Source organism: Merops nubicus, unplaced genomic scaffold, assembly GCF_000691845.1.
Source record: "Merops nubicus isolate BGI_N331 unplaced genomic scaffold, ASM69184v1 scaffold3955, whole genome shotgun sequence".
In the NCBI taxonomy this organism is placed as follows: Eukaryota; Metazoa; Chordata; class Aves; order Coraciiformes; family Meropidae; genus Merops; species Merops nubicus.
The window spans coordinates 173,768-192,139 of NW_008612970.1; positions in this window are offsets into that span (position 1 = coordinate 173,768).

Consider the following 18,372-nt stretch of genomic DNA (forward strand, 5'->3'; position numbering starts at 1 on the left):
GCAAGAGTCAGCTCCAGACATGGTGGTGAACATAAAATTAATAAATTTAGTTTTGGTTTTCAGTTTGTTTGTGTTTTTAAAATTGCCTCTTTCTTAGAAATTGTGCCTCCTCTGTTCTCAGCCAGCACCAGGTTTGTGCATCTGTGCATTTGGAGTCATCTGGATGGATGCTGAAACAAAGCTTTAGTCCTTTCTGTCTGTTCTCAGTTGGAAGAGAAGCTACATTAATATTGACAAGGTTTTGTAAAAAACACAGTGCTTGGGGATTTGGAGTAGGGATTTTCTCAGCTGTTTTCTGCCTCTGCTGCCATTCTGAGGCTTTCCCCAGGGAGCTTAGGACATTTTACCCAGTGAGGTTTGAACTTCTTTTGCTGTTGTTGGGAGCCTCTCAGGTGCCATTGCCCCTAGGCTCTTTGCTTAGAGCACTGAGTCAAGTTACTGGGAAAATGAAAAGCAGGGCCTGTAGTTTTGCTGAATTTTAGATGAAGATGGGCTGATTTTGTATCTGGATAAAATTTTTCTCTGTTCCCCACAGAGAAATATTTTGTTTTGTCAGATTGGAGAGGTACCTCTGTAAGTACAGGTTGCACAAAAGAAGGAAAAATGAAATTCAGCCATTCCTCTAACAACTTGGGGGAGAGTTTCTCCCATGCATAGCCAGCTTACCAAATCTGTCAACGAAAAATACAGTAGGATTGTGTTCCATGTTAGCACCACTGCTGTATGAATCCTGAGCTGGGCAGAGCAGAAGAGAGCCCTCTTGAAATGTATTGAGCAAGGCAGATATATACCAGCTGAGAACCTGTCCTGCTTTATTCTTTTCCCCCATAGAGATTTCATTGATATGAGCTAAAACACAGTAATTGGAAAAGGCATTTACAGTGGGAAGTAGAATGGAAAAATTCAAATTGAGGCCAACTAAGGGAGGAAAAAATCACCTGCCAATAAAATTGACACACAATGGGAATAATTGCAAGTTTGGGGAGAAAAATACATTCTCACTCTGTTCCCCACAGCATGGTATCTTCTCTTAGAGCAGAATGAGTGAATTTATTGAGGTCATTCATCCCTTGGTAATTTGGCTACTGTAATATATTTCACAAGTGAGAGGAAAACAGCCTGAGGAGACATCATGCTAGAATCCAGAGCACTGGGGGAGGAGGTTTATCCAAATTTATAGCCACCAGTAAGGATGTGGCTTTATAGTTCACAGTCACTCTCTCTCCCTTTAGCCTCAAGAAATCTGTCCTGTTAATGGCCTGTGACAAATACCCCAGTGCAAATTCAAGTCTCACTGGTGCTGGTGTAAAATCTTCTGAGACTGATGGACTCAGGGTTAAAACCATGACCTTCTTTATACTCAAAAGCTATTCTGGGTGATCCTGAGCTTTCACAGGCTGTGATGCTTTCTTAGAAATATCTGGAATATGAATGGGTATGGGGTAGTCTGATCTGGACGTGGACTAGCTCACATTTTGATGAGTGCTCCGTGTAGAGAAGCAGGTATGGCAGCAATTTCAATGATCTGTTCTGCTTCTGACTCTCCCTCCAAGGCTGCCCCACGCTGCACTACCCACCACCAACGTCTCTGGTTTTGGCTATCTTTCCCTTCTGCTTCTCTGCTGGTCCTAAGGTGGGATTTCTTTCCTCCACTTCAAACCTGGCACAAACGAGTCGTTGTCTTTCTATGGCTAGCTCTTAACACAAGCTGTCCTGCCATTCAACATCCACGGCTGACAGAGCACCTTCTGCTGAAATAGTTTTCTCTTGATTCCTAGGAACAGTAACTATTTTACTGGCACACTAGACATCAAGATATCAAGATATTCCTGAGATTAAGAGGTGCAACCACTTCCAAGACTCAGGCCAAGGGTAGCACAAATGAAATGAGCTGGGATATCTATAGAAATATCAGAGGCAATAACAAAACTCATGGCAGAGATATTAATTTTTGCAGTATTTAATGTAGGTTGCAAGAATTTCTGTGTCAAAATGCAACATTTTCTTTACCCCAAGTTGAGAATATTATTTTTAAGGTTGGAGTCAATAACAGGAGAAAAGATGGATGTATAAGCCTTACGGAGCAGCAAGCAGTCTTTGGGGTTTAGAAGATGCTTAGAGTAGAAAATGCAAATGGAAGGCAACAAAGTGCAGATAAGCTGGATTTTACAAAATAAAACACTTCAAGTTTTCTTGTTAAAATTATTACAAAAAAAAAAAAAATCACATTGCTAGCACCTTTCTATTAAATCCACGTTGGTTTTAGTTGGAAAGATCTACCTCTGGTATCAGCTACACAGGAAGCCAGACAAAATTACCCAGTGGAGATTTTGGTTTGAAAATACCTATTTATTAAATCTTTGATGTCCAGCCTGCATATCCCTCCTTCATGGCAACCTCTGATAAGATTATAACTATTAATTAAGTCATGCTAATGAGGTCAGAAAGAATGGGTTTTCCCATCTTTCTCACCATATTTAAAGTGCTGCCAACATCAGCTCTCTCTTGTATCTGCCTCCAGCTTTGCTGTGTGCTGTGTTTCTTTGGTAGGGGGAGGAGAGTTTAAAACAGCAAGTCATAAATCACCAGACATCCTCATTTTAACAGGATAATCCTCCGTTAGAAGAGGATTTCCCCTCATCTTGTGAGTGGGAGTAATTGTTCTGCAACTCCTGGTTTCTCTTTGAAGCATGTGGGAGAGGAGCATCCTCTTTTGAAGTCCAGCTGTGTTACAGGACCAGCGGCAGAGGAGGGAGATGCTCGGTGGTGACACCAGCCTGTGATGGGGAAGATGCGTGGGAGAGCCTGAGCTGTCTGGTCTGTTGCTGCTCTCCTTAGACATCACCTCTCAAAAGAAAAAAAAAAAAAATAAAAATGAAACAAATGGCCTGCAGTCCTTCTGGAAAGGAGATTTAATGGGACAAAGAAAATATGGATGCAAGGTAAGTGTTTAGTCATAAAACATGTCCCTCAGTTTCCCCAGAATTTCTAGGACAACAGCAAGATCCAGTGAGCCACTCATTGAACCGAAAAATACAAAGTCTGGTTTCACCCTGTTCCTTTCTCCTCTCTGTGGTAACAGGATAACTGTTACATTTTTCTGCATTTCTGCTCTGTATTGCTACCCTGAGCCCATCTGTTCAGTTTGACTTTGAGGCTCCTCAGACCAGGAATGTGTGATGTAACTGCCAGCTCCATCAGGGCCTCTAGGTGCTGTCACACTATCCAATGCATATAAACAAATTTCCTTTTTTTTTTTTTTCCTATTTTTTTTTTTTTTCAGTTAGTCTGGGGGTCTGAGGCTTAATTCATTAGTAAAAGAAACTTGGATGGCAGGAATGGCAGGGCAGCAAGCCCTGTGGCAGGAAGCAGTGTGCACTTTTTCTTTCAAAAACAAACAAGCAAAGCTGCAGAGAAAGTTCTCAGCAGCATCCCTGGGCAGTGGTGGAACATTTGAGTAAAGTCTGTGGGGATTTCTGTCTCCAGACCTGGGGGGTGGAAATGCTATGAGGACTTTCTGCTCTATTTTTCCCTGTTCTGGCCAACTTCCTATGTATAGGATAAAAATAAGCCCTGAGTCCTCCTCCTTCCGTCCACTTCATTAGAGACATCCCTCTGTGCAATAAAAAAACAGGCCCAGAGGAAGCGGCGCAGACCAAAATACAAGAATGATAATTTTCCTAACATAAATAAGCAGGCAGAGGAACTCATCTAAGGAAACAAGTGAGTGAAGGCAAAGCCACAGATGAGCAAATGATGGAGCCAAGAGTTACGCTTAGATGATGCAAGCCTGTCTCCAGCACGTCCCCTGGGCCATCCTCGCCTGAGAAAGACTGACCTGTCACCTCATGGGGACCTTCCTGCAAGGGGCTGACCACTCTGAATGCACACCCCATGAGCACCCAGACCACAAGCAACCCTCACTCCACTTCTGAGCAACATGGCAACGGGAAGAGTCTCCTTCTTTTCAATGAGGACCTGGACTGACTCTTAACCAGCCCTAACCGTGTCTTTCTCAGTGCTTCAGAAACGTGGAGCAAAACTATGAAACAGAGAAGCACAGGTTAACAGCAGAGATAGCAGAAGTCCTCCAACTCCAGAAAAAGTGGCTGGACTCAGTTCACTCCATTATTTGCCATTTGGAGGCACAGAGACTGCTGTTCTTCCAAAATAACCTTGGCCCAAGTGTTTATTTATCTAGAAATTCATCACGGATATTTGCCGTGTGTTGTAGTTCTGTTTGAAAAGCTTCAATCATCAAATCAAGCAGAGGGAAAACAAAAGCAGATCTCTCAGCTGGCTGGTCCCCCACTGCAAAAAGGAAGCAAAGAAAACAAACCAGAGGCTGAATGTTTCTTGCTGTAAATGATCAGTGAATATCTCTGAAGACTAAGTCAATCCAAGGAAGCCAAGATCAGTTTGTGAATGACTTGTTAAGTTAAAAAGAACCATATTCATAATAGCTAGTCTTTGAAACCATTCTTTCATGCACGCTCCATTTTCACAAAGTCGTTTTTATAGGTAAACAGCCAAGCCCTCACTACCCAGGAAGTCAATGGCAGAGATAAGAAGGAGACCCAAGGCTATGTCTGTTTTAGAAAATTAAACACGGCCAGGACCACTCTCTAGCCTGGAGGCCAACTGGCACAGAACTGCCTGCATCCATTCATTAAACTCTCCTGCTTTCCAAAAGAGAGCGGCTACATCCAAGCTGCCAACTGGGAATGGTCCCTAGTCGTGCTGGTTGCCAAACTGTGCCTGGAAACTGTTTGGAGGGATGCTAGTGAGCCGAGGCCAGAAGCGTGGCAGGGACTGGTCTGAGGCTCAAATGCAAATTAAAGCACCTGGGAACGCTCCTGTGCAATGTGCAATTCTGCGGTGTAGATATTGCCTAAGGGTTTGGTGTCATCATGCCTTGAAGCAGTGTCACTCGACCCATGTCAGTTAGCCAGAAAGCTTTGCTCCTTCAGTCATATCTTGACTCTAAATATCCACTTCGGGGAGGTGTGGAGAAACCGGTTAGAGCTTGACATGCCTGGAGGCTTCAGGGCCTCTTTCACATCTGTGTTTTCCTTTACCAATATTCCCACCACCAAAAAAGGGACACTCGGGACACGTGCGTTTGCAGATAGGGGCTCAAACCCCACCTGTGCTAGGAAGCAAAATTGTTAATGCTTGAAAACCACAAAAATTTAGGCACCTCTTCTGGGAAACTAAGTCTGATGTCTCCTCCTTGTTAGCCAGCATGTGAACAGGCAACAACACTCATACTTCACATTAACGGTCCTCTTAAGGAACCTCTCAGTGGCACAACCACCTACTAACAGGGGAAAGAATGGGAGGGGAATCAAAATGCTTAACATCTATACAAGCATTTCCCACAACGATCATTAAATTAAACCATTGAAAAGCCCCTCTGAGGCTGGCCAGGGCCTCAGCTTGCTCTGTGAGATCCCTCGTTTCCTCTGGCTTAATGAATTATGCAAGTCAAGAAGGGCTGGACAGAAAGGTGTGAATAGGAAGCCTACTAATTCCCCACAGTAATCACCTGCAGAAGTATTTAGGAACAACATCTATCAGGCACTAGAAAGTAATAAAAGGAGCCTGCAAAAGTAAAATATCTACAGCTCTTCGGTAAGAGACAAGGGGAGAGCTGAGCCAGGGAAGTGTCACCTTGACATGAATCTGCTCCGGGCACTGAGCACACAGCAGTCATCAAATTGCTTGCTCGTGGTCCCAAGGTTTCTTCTGCTTACATGGCATGCACCTGCGTGTTGCTGGAAACTCGTTTCAATGCATGGGAGAGAGTCCCAGCTTCAAAGCAAGCCTTGTGATTTTTGGTTCCTGTGTGCGAGAAGGGTATTAATAAATGTTGTATTAATAGATCATCCACTTACATGCTTCCCGTCTTAAAGGAGACATTGGATCAACCTCCTTTTTCCAGTACCTTCTTGGATGTTTGCAGTGTGAGGCAAAGGCAAGCCGGCCATAGCAGAAATGGACTTTGTAATCCAAATAAATAGAAACTCAGACCTTAATGTGAGGAGAGTTTGGAAACCAGTTCATAACTGAATTACAGAACGTGGATGGATAATTGCTCTCTAAACTGAATCCAGGATCAAAATTGAATATTCATCCTTACAGCTTATGGAAGCTGGGAATGGGAGCCAAGGTTTGTTACTCTTCTGGCTTGGATCAGCATGCCTTCTAAGCTGTTTTTAGGAGGCTGAAAAACCTTCCTCACCACCTCTTTTGATGAACATGCCTCATCACCTTCCCCATAATAGCTCCACAGGACAGGAGACAAGCAGTATCCCAAAAACTGGATCCCATCATGTCTCTGTAGACAGTGTTCTCTTCTTTCTGCCACCTGAAAAACTGGCGATCATCTTTGCCAGTATCCCCCTTTTTTACAAAGCTTCATTTGAACAGATGGAAGAAGGATGGCACAGGACAATTTTAACTCCACTTCATCATCCAGCCCTTATCTTCATTTTTGGACTCCTTCTGTGGATGCTGTCTTTGCTTTCAGACTCCACAGGATGTTACCATGAATCATTTTAGCACAAACACTAGAGCTGGTTGGAAATTTTTAAACCATTTTTCATAGGAAAAACACAATTCCTGGTAACCAAAACACTATGGAAAAAAAAATGATTTCAGCTCTTCTCCAGACTTATGTTGAAAATGAAATGTATGTTGGAAAAAGAAATTACTGAAATGGCATATTGTGACATAAAAGAAAACTTAAGGTTATTGTTTTGAGAAAATTAGACTGAGAAAAGTTAAAACAATTGAAAAATGTGAGAATTAAAAGTTTCATGATTAATGAAATCAAATCTTTGATTCAGTGCAAATCAAACTTTAAAATACTAGTTTTAATTTCTCCAGGTTTAGGTTTTTAAATCTTGGGTGTTTTTATCTATGTGCTGGGAGGGGCTGTACTGCAATATGTCAAATATTGTAACAGAACTGCAGAATTTTCTGCCCAGCTGTAACATGGACCTGCCCTAGGACAACGCTACCAATTCTGCTTATAACCACAGCTCACGGGAAAATACAGAGAAGTCTTCAATGGCAAGAAAAAATGGTCTCAGAGAAAATAAATCTGTTTAGCTGGCATGTGGTAGTGCAATCAGTACTGTCTCACATGGAGGGAAACTGCGTTGTCACAACATGCTGACTTTGGGAGCTTATTTCTATGCCTTGCCAGGAGGTCTAGTGTCTTTTGAAGTCATCCAGCTTTCTCTAATGTAGTAAAATTCATCACTAATCACAGATACGCTTGTCCTGCTGGCATCTTTGATCTTCCACTTTTCTATCCATTTTGCTCTCTCTGTTTATTGGCCAGAATGAGTTATGGCAGCTGTATGCTGCATATTGTCCAAAACTCTTTAGCCATACAGCACGTGGTGGAAAGTTCCCAGGAAAGCTCCCTAGCTGAAAAGCAACAACTCTGCAACATAACTCTCAGCGCCATGTGCAGTAATTCATCAATAACACTTCTCCTGTAGAAACCAATGGACAGATCAGTTACAAGAGCAGAGCTGTAATGTGACCTGCCAGATAGATGGAGAACCCCACGGAGAATTCACTGACTGCACAAAAGAGAATAGAAACTCCTCTAGTGTTTCTGCAGAGAGGAAGAGTGCAGCGCTTGGATTATTCTGGGCTGAGGATAAGAGAGTCCCTCTCCACTCTGCACCACTCTGTTGCATAACCAGGGTTTCTAGAAATAAATGAGAAACAAACTGAAATAAAATCATTAAAAAAAAAAAAAAAAGCCAGGAATTCCTTTAGGAATTCCAGTGACATATTAAAAGAAATAATTTACACACGGCTGCTCCAGGTCTGTGCAATTACTCTTAGTGCTGTGCTAACAAGAGGCTACTTTATAACAGGGGAGTCTAGCCAGGAGACAGCCTGACATCTGCTTGAGGAGCTTTTGGAAATAACACCCAAGGCCCACCTTTTGTCTCATTTGGGCATTCTCTGCCCAGTGTGCATGGGTATTTTGCTGAAACTCGTATGAGTGTATTGAGGTACTGCCTATTTTTATTACAAGTCCTCTTTCTAGAATTTTTTTCTACTCATTTTTAAATTCTTTTTTTTAGTTCACACTATCACATCTTGACTTTTAAGAGATTTTAGGCTGTGACATAGTGTTGCTGTGATGCCCAGACCTACTTGGTTCTCCATTCTGGTGAGACCCCACCTGGAGTACTGGGTCCAGCTCTGGAGTCCTCTTCAAAGGAAAGATATGGAGCTGTTGGAGCAGGTCCAGAGAAGACCACAATAATGATCAGAGGGCTGGAGTTCCTCTGCTGTGAGGACAGGCTGAGACAGTTGGGGGTGTTCAGCCTGGAGAAGAGAAGGCTCCAGGGAGACCTTAATCTCAGCCTTTCAGTACTTAAAGGGGGCCTATGAGAAAGATGGAGACAATCCTTTTAGCAGGGCCAGTTGCAATACAAGGGGGAATGGTTTTCAACTAAAAGAGGAGAGATTTCTACTAGATACAAGGTGGAAGTGGTTTACAATGAGGGTGGTGAGACGTTGGCCCAGGTTGCCCAGAGAGGTGGTCGATGTCCCAACCATGGAAACGTTCCAGTTAAGGTTGGATGGGGCTCTGAGCAACCTACTGTAGTTGCAGATGTCCCTGCTCAGTGCAGGGGGGCTGGACTAGATGATCATTAAAGGTCCCTTCCAACACAAAGAATTCTATGATTCTATGCTTGCACTGATCTCAAAGTCATGAGCAAGAGACATATGTTGAGAAATGTAGGACTTTTTTTTCTAATACTTTTGTTCTCCTCAAAATTTCTTAGTAATGAGGCCGAATTCAGACAGGCAGAAGGAAGTCATAGTTCATGTACCTCGCAGAGCATTTTGGCAGAAACAATGTGATATTCATATTGCTTAAATCCATGTACTTAGATTACAAAAGATTTAAAAAGAAACTGACATGTCTTGTCTCTGACTTAACTGGCTACAAAGATACAGAATTAAGAGTCAATTTGTGTAATAGAGGGAGGTCACATGAGGATGAGTGTTGTTCAACATATTCACAAAATCTGGGAAACAGTGACTCATGGAATAATAGAGTTTACAGATGATAGGATCTCATTAGGATCTCATGACACTGAGTGATATTCGCTGTTGTTGAGATCTCATGGCACTGAAAGAAATTCAGTGTTGATAGATGCAAAGCAATGAACATGAGATAAAAATAACTCTAATTACACATATATTACAATACTCAGCTATGACTGTTCACAGAGATACTGGGTTTGGGTTAGTTCTCTGAAAACATAAACTCAGTGCTCGAGAGTCATCAAAAAGGCTGATAAAACACAAGGGATTATTAGGAAAGGAACAGAGAAGAAAACAGAAAACCTCATTATCTCATAGTAGAAATCTGTGTTTAATCCTGTTTTTTTCTTGACATTCTCTTGACATGCCTTCTAGACAGACTTCTTTGGAAGAGTATGAAAGAACTGGAAGCTGTGCACAGAAAAAAAGGTGAAGTGAATGCACTCTCTCAGTGGCCACTTCTGCCTCCCTGCTGCTCTGTATTAACAGGACAGCAGTGCTCTCTGGACACAGTTCTGGCCCAAAATTGAACAGACACACCATAAAAAAAAGAGAAGAGTTTAGGGTGTTAAGTCTGAGCATCTCCCCCAGCACCTCTTGCAGGACACATACCTGTGCCATGCCATGTAGTCAAGTCCACCACAAGCATAGGTCCACAGTCACAACACTGGGATTCACAAAATTTCAGCTGATAACTTGCATGACTTCTCTACTTACTTTGTGTGAGCTTTTCTCCTGTGCTGGGACCACAATATACAAGTCAGCCCACGGGACACAGCAGAAAAAGTGACAAAATTTTGTGGCTACTGGATGCTGTTACTGGGTAGACTGCCTGACCACTGTAAGAAAGCTAAGGAACCTTCACTCACTTCCCCAAAGATGAATCATTTCTTGAGAAAGAAGAATATTTTATCAAATGAACAGTAGGTAAAAAGTAGAATAGGATTTCAGAGCCAGAGGGTACAGCTGTGTAAAGGGGAAATGTGAGATTTAAAAAGAAAACTGTGAATGGGGCAAGTTGCTGAAAAACATTTGCCAGATGATGGAACTAGTGGAAAGCAGATAAAGACTTTCCTACAAACAAAAATGTTCACAAAAATCTTCACTATTTTTTCCAATAGCCTTCACAGAAAACTTTTTTCCCCCTAGATAAAAATCTCCAGATTTTTCAAATTAGCACATTTCTTCCATTCTGCTCCATGCCATGATTCTCCTTTACACTGAATACAGTAGACACTGAGAACTTGTTAGTGTAAAAAATATCTTCCATCAAAAATTTTGCTGACATTGGGTACAGAGAAATTTTCTCTAAATCCAGTTAATCATGTAGCTTTTGCACCCAGACAAGGAAGACTGTGCACATATGTAAAACTTTCTTCCAATGAATTCTTGCTTCCAACAAGTTTTGTGCTGAATTTGTCATATTTCCAGGGATTTATGGTAAATGCATCAGGACTGCATTAAAATCTAGAAGCAGAAGATGCTGCAGAAAAGGCACATTCTTAAAAATCTTTAACATATGGTGAGAGAGAGAGAGAGAAAGTAAGAGAAAGGAAATATATCACAGCACTGTATGCAGTAAGAAATGAGAGAAAAATGAAAGGGGTGATCTCTCAGGGATGCTTTAAACCCTTCAGGGATGAATGCCAAGACCAGAATTAACACTTGTGAGATCGTCTTTGGCACACTGCACTTGAAAAAAAATTCTTCAAGGTTATCTGGCATGAGTCTGGTATTGAGAAGGCTCATCAGGCCATGACATGCCCAACAGCAAGGAGAGCTCCCAGAGTTCATAAGTAGGCTGATAGTTTTGTGGTCACATCTGTACCAGTGAAACTGGTGCTACCGTAGGGCCTCAGCCAGAGTGACTCCACCGGCAGCGCCAGGCTGACCATGCGACCTTGGACATCATTTTCTGCTCTCTGGTGCAACGTGTCCTACCAGTGCAACCCTCTAGAAGAAAGGCCAGGGTGTGAGGCCGTCCATCGTCTCCAGCAGCATCACGCTTGCAGCCTGCACAGATCGCTCCAGAACAGATGGGACAGGTTTCTGCCTGCATCCCGCAGCTCAGAGCAAGAGAGGAATATTCAGATTAACAGAAAATTTTGCAGTCGACATATTTCAACAATGATTTTCCTCCGGGGAAGCATGTGGTCCAGTTCAGGGAAATGAGAAAGAGAGCAATTTTTTTTTCTTTAATTTTACATTTCAAGTAATAACAGTTTTCTGGCTTCTTGTGCAGGTCACTAACAATGCTCCCCAGTGAAAAGAGTTAACAGTTCCCACATCTCTGACTCACTTGACTGTAACACAACCTGAGGCAAAAAGGCTCTACGACTTCATGTGCGTTTGCACTACAGCCTCTTTTTTTGCTTTTCCAGTAGTATGAACTAGCCTTACTGCAGGCATCAATGTCAAAGCTTGCACATTATAAAGGGGTGAGAGTGTAAATAAGATCCAGCCTCAATGTCTATGCCATCACTGTGGGAAAGGACAGGAGAATATTGACTTTGGGTAAAAACAGCGAGACCTTGAAGGCAACAGAGAGGAGAATTGGGAGTAAACAGAAATAAATCAATGCCAAAGCAGAGCTAGAATGTGTGTGCTCCTGAGGGTACAGGACTGAAATCCTGATTTAAGATTAGCACAATGCAATATCAGTAAAGCATAAAGGGACTGATTTAGGGACTGGCTGACTGACAGTACTAGAAAAGGGTCATTAATGAGGAGTCATCACTCTATGGGGGAACCCACTGGGGCTCTGTAGGGAGGGCTCTAATGTTGGGTATGTTTCAACATTTCTTTCAGTGAGCTCTGGAAATAAATTTAGCATCACTGCTAAGACAATGTGTTTAAGGATCAGTGAAGGGCTAACTAAGAAGGGAACAAGAGCAGGACAATAACTCACTTGATAAACTAGGTCACTTCAGGGGAAATTCTCAAAAATGAGCTGAATGTAAATACACAGGTTCAGGAACAAAGCATACAGACCACATTTGCAAATGGAGATTTTCTTCTGCCCCAGGTGAAGGTTTCATTAAAATACTGCCGACAGGAACTGCAGGTGTTGTGCTCCTGGGCAGGGAGGGATGGGGAACGTCACGGCCTCAGTTCTAAATGTAGATGGAATGGAAGGAGCTATATGCCACTGAGCACCTGCAAGGAGTGACAAGAACTGCTCAGTTCTGCTCTGCACAAGCAACAGCAGAGCAGAAAAAACTCTCACTGAGAACTGAAGGCCCTTCTCAGCCCAAGGTTTTTAGGAAAATAAACAGTCCATGCTCATTGTATGGGTAATGGTAGGAGGAATGGATAATGGATATGAGAAAATGGTAGGATTTTTCACAGAGGAGGAGGACAACCAGGAAGTGCCATAGACACTTGTGATGGCAACAGATTCATAAATGATCTTGAAAAGGAAATTAATAGCGAGGTGCTCACGTTCACCAATGACACAGTATTTCAGAACAGACAAGCTTGTCTGTGAAGGACTGCTGAAGGACTTTATTACAGTGAGAGACCTGGTGTTAAAGTAGCTGCTGAAACTGAATACAGAGGCAGTGATGCACAGTTGGGAAAAACCACTCTAATTTCACATGTAAAATGATGGGCTTGGAGCTGACCATTACTATTCAGAAATAAGATGAGAAATTAAACCCATTAGACAGCTTAGATGGCTGCTGAGTTCTTAGTAATGTAGAAAAATGTGAAGTGAATGTTAGGTTTTATTATTCTAACATTGGAGTATTGAATTAGGAGTAGAGAGACATTATTACCTGACTCTGTTATAACACTAATATGCATCCATGACACACATGAATAGTGTGGGCAGTTCTCAAACAGATTATAACAGAAGAGAGAGGATGATGGCAAAAAGGATCAAAGAACATGAGGAATTTTCAGTCTTGGGCAACTAAGGGGAGATTTTTGCAGTTGTATAAAATGAGTGACATGGAGAAAGTTAATAGGCTTAATTATTCCCTGTCTATTCCAATACAAAAATGATGGAATATCAATGTTAGCAGTTGGCAAACCCAAAAGAAAGAAGAGAAGGTGTTTTTATCAGAGGACACAGAGCTAAGCTGTAGAACATTGAGAACAGAATGCTGAAAGTTCACATCAAGAAGAGACTGGACAATTTAATGGAAGAGAAATCCTATTTACATTACTAAAAATCCCAGTAACTTCTTGAGCCATAAGTTGTTGTATTTTGGAACAGTAAGGTGGGGAAGTGTCAGTATGTGTTTAGCACAGTCTGCTCTTCTTGCTCTCTCCCAGACCATGTTCCTGTGCTTATTCAAGAGAGGAACACTCATGCTTGAACTCCTCCACAGCCTGATGCTTAGACACATTCCCAGGACATGGGGGATGAGGTTTAGTCCCCTCAAGGAGAGCATCTAGGTTTTCCATTTTCAAGGTGTGTGCTTTGTCCATTAAACTGCTGTGTCAAATGTGGGCACCAAGCTCATATTTTACTGCTTTGGACTTCTCCAGCAGAGTACAGAAATCCCACACGTTAAACCCAGCATGGTGCCACGTGCCAGAACAGGCACTTCTGAGCATATGTGTGACTGAAGGTTTGAAGAAACTCCAAGAGAAACACAGAAATGCCTTCAACGTTAGACTCCAAAAAGCCAATCCACTTGGAATGAATTCCACCCCCGGAATGCAAGCTGTTGAGCTCAGTGACAAGGAGACTGAAAGAGATGCTGTGATTGTAGCACATTAATACATCTGACTGAAGAAACACCAGATATTAAAAGGCTCTGTACTTAAAAAAGGAAAAGCACAACAAGATGTGAAAGCAAGTGAAATTCCAGTTAGAAATAAGGTACAAATTTCTCACAGTGATTGTGGTTAACCACTAGAACAAACTACCAAAGGCAAGTGGTGGATTCTCTATCTCTTAGTGTCTTCAAACCAAAAGAGGATGTCTTCCTTGAAGACCTGATTTAGAGGAATGCAGTACATTGGACTCAATGCATCTGAATGTAATTCAAGGGCTTCAGATGTTCCAAAACTCAGGTTAAATGTTCTTATTGCTCTTTTGGGCCTTTACCTTTAGCAGCTTTAACTCCTGCAGGAGACTTTCGTATGCAGAGATTCTGCAGAATGAGATGAAGGGGCTAAGGTATGAACAGAGTTGGGCTTACTAAACTTTCTCTTCTAGAAAAATCCCCTAGGAATAGCTCAGAGAAAGTTAAGCTTTCAAAGACTAACTATCAAAAAGTAACCCTAATAAACCACTGCAGAATACTACACATGCAAATCAGTTTATAGACATGGAAACACAGTTAATATTCCTCTAATGCCCATAGCTCTAGAGCCATTTGTCCCCAACACTTTTACATTGAAGCAGAGAACAACAATTTCATGTGGTGTATTAAATTCCAAAGCAAATGGGAAAAATACAGATAGCTCATACATGGCTAGGAAACCAATTCCCACCTCTTGCTCTCAGTCCACTAACCAACACAAGCACCTCCTCTCAAAAACACAGTGCCACAACTCACTGCTTCTCCTCACACATTCCACAGCAGTACTCTGCTGGGTTTTCCCATTGCAGATGTTACCACCTATGAAACCACACCAGAGCAGCACCACCCATGAGTACCTCCTGTGTTCACCTTACAGAAGGTTTCACGCTGCTCAGGCTAGAGGGTGTACTGTAATTATATCTATAGTAAAGATCTGTGATGAATTATGCAATCCTCGTATCTACAGATGAATCACACCAATGGAACAGAGGGATGTGGGGTCAGAGTCAAGCCTGGAAATGGAAAATGCATACTCCAGTGTTTTAGACCATTTAGGTTTATGCAGCCAAGATTTCAGAATTTCAAGTATTTTTTTTTTAATCTTTGTTTAAGCCTGGATTTGAGGAGGGGATTGGTTTTGGTATTTAGATTATTATTTTTGCTGTAACAGGATTATTCTTTTCAGTAACTGTTAAGTCACCACAAGCTTGTTGCTTTTTCTGTGCAGGAATCAGTTAAGCATCACAGATAGAGAAATATTATTATAACCGGTTTACAGCCCATTTTGGCCAAGAATAGGACCAGGAATGCTGACTCTCAAGTCACCTGCTTTCACAGCTAAGCTAATAAATGAGGTAGAAAGCTAATAAATGGAGGCACTGTGTACATTAACTCTCATAGAATAGTACTTATCCCATGCTTGTGTTATATGCAGGAGGTCAGAGGAGATGATCAGAGCAGTCCCTTCTGGCCACCAAGCCAATGAACCTATTTTTAAACATGAGGCAACATTCAATCACCTGCAGCAGCTTTGATTAACTGTTCTGCAAGATTTAAAGCAACACAAGCAGAACTAACATGCACTGTGGGCAAAAAGAGACGTCAAAGCACAGCTCATGATGGCAAGGGGTTTTGTGCATAAATATTGGATGGGAATCTTGGCCGTATGGTTCATGTTGACCCTTTTGGAGCAGTTCATCATGTCCCCAGACCATTTTGGCTAGGGCTTTTACAGAAAGGCAGTGACAACTGGGCACTGTAGCTTCCTTCAAGCTTTTAGCTAACCCCAGTCTCCACCTTTTAAATATATAAATATACATATATATAATCAGATACTATATATGAGCTGCTATTAAGCAACCAACTTTTTTAAACATGCAAACAAACTGAGTACAAGCTCCATAAAACAGCTCTGCTTTTTCTGGTATTGATTTTGCTTATTTTGAAGTTAAGCGTATCCATAATATGCTCTATGGTCCCTTGAGGTAAGACTCATAAGGTATATTAAAAAAAAAGAAAAGGGAGGAGGAGGAATTTTTTTGGCAGCAATTACCATCTCAGATAACCTGCCTGGGGTTGGGAAAGTGTGCCAGCAATCTGCTCAGAAATAGCTTTCATTTGGGCTGTTTATTTTCATATGCTTTGTCTGACACTTTACTGCTGTGGCTGGGTACTTAACTGTCAGCTTCCATTAAGCCCTTTGTCAGCTGTTCCCACTCCAGGAAGAAACCAAAATTATCGCTCATTCCGCATTCTTCATTAAAGTCAGCCCACTGGCAGGAAGCAAGCAGGATGACAAAGGAAATCATCCTTGTGCCAAATGGTGAGATTCCTTCAGGCTCCTTTGCTCCAGAGTTCTTCAGTTCCTTCTCCCTTCCTTCTCTTGAATGCCCTGGCCATCTGCCTTGCCTGTGTCAAATAAGTGGGGACTTGAGGGCAGCTGTTCTGCTTTAAAGAAGAGCTGGGGGGACTGAACTCCTCTGCAGCAGTTCCAAAGATTTGGGATATTCTTGAAAAGAATAATATGCTTCCTTCACAGCATAATCACACAGGTGAGTATCCCTTCCTATGGCAAGGCAAAATATAAAACCTATATGGGATGCTAATAAAATAGCTTTGGGAGTATCTGTTACACCAGTTCTTGTTTTGCTGTTTTAGGGTGCGTGGATGAGTTCATTTTTAAATTTATTTGAACAAAATATTACAAATTCTGACATATGAAAAGAACGAGAAAGGCATTAAGCAATTCCAGAAAAGTCAAAATATGTCATTTCAGGTCAAGTAAAACACTTTAAGATGACCCAGACTGATCCCCCCTCTTCCAAATTTGGTCCTACCCAAACCAATGCCCCTGTCCCCCCAACATTTTAGTTCACCCTGTGAACCAGAGAATCCATTATGTGTATTGCTGTAATTATGGTATGGTTTCTTTTAATAAGCAGATGTGGAACAGTATAATCATATCCCCCGGGTACTGAAGTGGTGGACTCCAGTCTGGAGCTGGACCTCATATAAATTTGTTGAGGTCCCAGACATATGATGTCTAACGCATTCCTGAAGGAGATCCCATGGTTTTTACCACTCTTTTTGGTTTTGTAGCAAGTAAACTCAGGGCCCTGCCAGGATTCCCAGCCACAGAGGTGGTGTGGTAAAGCCAGGTAAAGCACAGGTAAAGCCAGTATACACCTCCCTGCTGACTACTCTTTGGTAAGAATTAGCAGACCTCAATAAAATTACCCATTGGGCCTTTATTAAAAATGGAGACCCTGTTGCTCAAGACTGCAAAGTGCTCACCTCCAGTGTAACAAAAGCCCCCTCCAAACAAAAACAAGTGTTCCTCAACAGAGGATCTCTGTTGCTGTTCTTCCTCTCAAAGAAAAACAGTCAGTCTTAACATATTTGTTCCCACTTATGCTCCTGGGGTTTTCACTGAAAGTCTTGAAGCTGTCCAAGTACCTCATAAACCGGAGCCCCTTTCTGATTCAAGTGTGCCCTCCCGTTCAGATTTTGGGAAATGGGATGATTAATTGATTTCCATCATCAGTCTCCCCATAAGTCACGAGCCAACTGCTATTTCAAGTTTCCATTGACAAAGATTTCATTATAAGGAGCCATAATTTTTAACCAGCGCTGTGCAAACTTCTTAGTCTTCAACCTGAATTAGGCCCATATGTTTCAGAAAAGCACAGTGAGAGCAAGTTGGGGGCAGGGGGGGTGAAGTGGTGAGGGGAGGGGAAGGGAGAAACTGCTCTATCTCAGTGGCTGAACAAACTTCCACCCACATCACAGCATAAAGGGGCTCTGAATTGGTCGTCTTAACCCTTATCTAAACAAAATAAATCAAAAATACAATTTTCCGATTGACGCTGAAGGATTTGCTTTCTTAGCCAAAAAGCAATTTTAAACTCCCTTGCTGAGTAAGCTCTGCCCAGATACTGAACTCCACTGAGAGCTCCTGGAGTCCAAGGTGGTATCGCTTAATTCGCCTTCTCATGTTCTGCTGCTGGGAGAGAAATGCCCCCAAATAGCACCTGCCACAGGATGCAGTTGAAACCACAGCAAAGTGTTGTATGTAAACATGACCACTGGGAGACCCTTCCTCCAGATGGCTTGACGAGCCAGTGGAAAAGACAGGAAAAATGGGAGAAAGGCAGCATGGCAATCCTTATTTCACAGTCAAAGGAGGTGAGGTGTATTCTGGTAAATAAACCACTACCAAGCTATGAGCTCAAGAACCTGCCAAGATCACCTGCGTTGTTTAAAATGATAGTGTAGTCCATGGCCATGAGCAAGGGACCACTAGTCATAATGGTTTCATACACCCTGCTGAACTGGCTCTAGAAGAGAGAGGGGTGAACATGAAGATGCAAAGCACATTGACCTGACTTGTTTTACTTAGCCATGTAGACAGTCTTCAGCAGAGCAGAGGCCTCACCTGCGTTGTGGTTCCAAATCAAAGATCTGGAGATACAGAGATCTGGAGACCAAGCACCACCTCCAGCCATGGTAAAAAAGATCCGCTTGC